A 1,739-nucleotide genomic window follows, 5' to 3' on the forward strand; every position below is an offset into this window, starting at 1 on the left:
ATTGGAGAATCAGATATTTTCGATCTAAGCAGTAGTTCTTCCCTCCAGATGGGAACTTTTCCATTGTTTGCAGAGACACAAGAGTCTGCGACTGTTATGTCCACTCTTGTAGAGGAATACATGAGCCAGGTCACTGCGTTGTCGTCTTTAATGGAAACAGGCACTAGGGTACATAAAGCAGCTGTGTTAACCACTGGAAAGATGAAGGGCATTATACGAGGAAAGCTTTAAGTTTACAAACTTGGAGTGCTTGTTGAGAACCCTAGGAACAAGGTACTCTCAGTGACAGTGTATGGGAAAGTAGACAGAACTCTTATTGATATTATGGTGTAGTGGTAGCAAGCTTAATAATAATGCTGGAGGCAACACATTTGTGACCATCATGTTTGTAATGTGGTCAAAAAGTTATGTTGTTGATGGTAGGAAACAACTGGAATCATGGACTGGTTAGGTTTTGTTATTCGTGAGATCTAACACATATCAAAAGTTTGGTGAGTAAAAGTCTGATAATAGGTTATTGCTTCATTTTACGTACTTATTAGGCTTGGCAGCGCCAGTAAATTTACAGCCATTGTTTTACTATTAAGGAAAATCAAACTTCCATAATTGTCTGAAGCAGACTGTATAAGGTGAACATACCCCAACACAAGTATCTCCACATTTTTACTTCCCACTTCCCATCTACACATTGAAAAAAAAAATTATGGTTGTATTACTGGTTAGATCATGTCAGGAGTATGAGTTTAAGGCGGTTTTTGATAAGTGTCTGTGACTAGGTAGCTGAGAAGAGGCTTCATAGGCCAATAGTTTTCTTGGCAGCAGGTAATGAGTTTGTCAAATATTTTGGTAAGGACGATGATGAGCCTAGGCAGCTGACTATATGTTGGTTGGATAAAATTTGAATGTAGGATCATCCAGACAAGAGTTTGGCATGCATTATTCAGTTTGGTAGAAGATGAGCTAACTTCATCATGCAGATGTTGCGCATGCCAGATTTATATATTTATTTTTATATCTATTTTTTTCTTTTGGGTGCAGATGATTGGCCACTTAAGTATTAAGTTGGCCAACAAGCTGTACGAGTGCATGTCTGGTTCATTCAGGTGTGCATGCAACAGGCAGCACTCCCTGTATGTTGCATGAACTGTACCTGCATTATGAACTCTTTATCAGTGCATACTTTCAGGGGAAAGGAATTATCAAGGTGATATTCATTTGTGATAACAACGTATTGAATGTGTGGGGAATTTCTGCCATAGGGTCACATTGCCTTGTGATTATTGGGTATCTGGTAGTGCTCATTTCGGACAATTTTTAGATTCGCACATCCAGAGATTCTTAGAAACATTAGTTTACCAAATAAGTTTTGGGCCAATATAGACCATTTTTCATTCTGTGCACTTTGCTCGCAAATGAATAATACTTACATTAGGTTGAGTTGGGTTGGGTTAGGTGAGGTTAGGTGGTTAGGTTACATTAGGTTGGGTTGGATTACGGTAAGTAGTAGGCCCACAGTACATATTTTTTCATCAAACCTGACTGTTTCCTATGGTTTTGGGTGTGATTCTGTTCATTTTGACCTTTATTTCTAAAAAGAAATAGTGGATTCTGAGGTGACTGCAGATATATTCATTCCTTTGACACCATTGATTGGCAATAGATTTGAAGGGCAAAATCAAATGAATCACACCAGAAACCATTGGAAACACTCAGATTTGATGCAAAGATCAGTGATTGTG

The sequence above is a fragment of the Coenobita brevimanus genome, chromosome 99 (assembly GCF_032717465.1).
Source record: "Coenobita brevimanus isolate Jiangsu-jjx chromosome 99, ASM3271746v2, whole genome shotgun sequence".
Taxonomy (NCBI): Eukaryota; Metazoa; Arthropoda; class Malacostraca; order Decapoda; family Coenobitidae; genus Coenobita; species Coenobita brevimanus.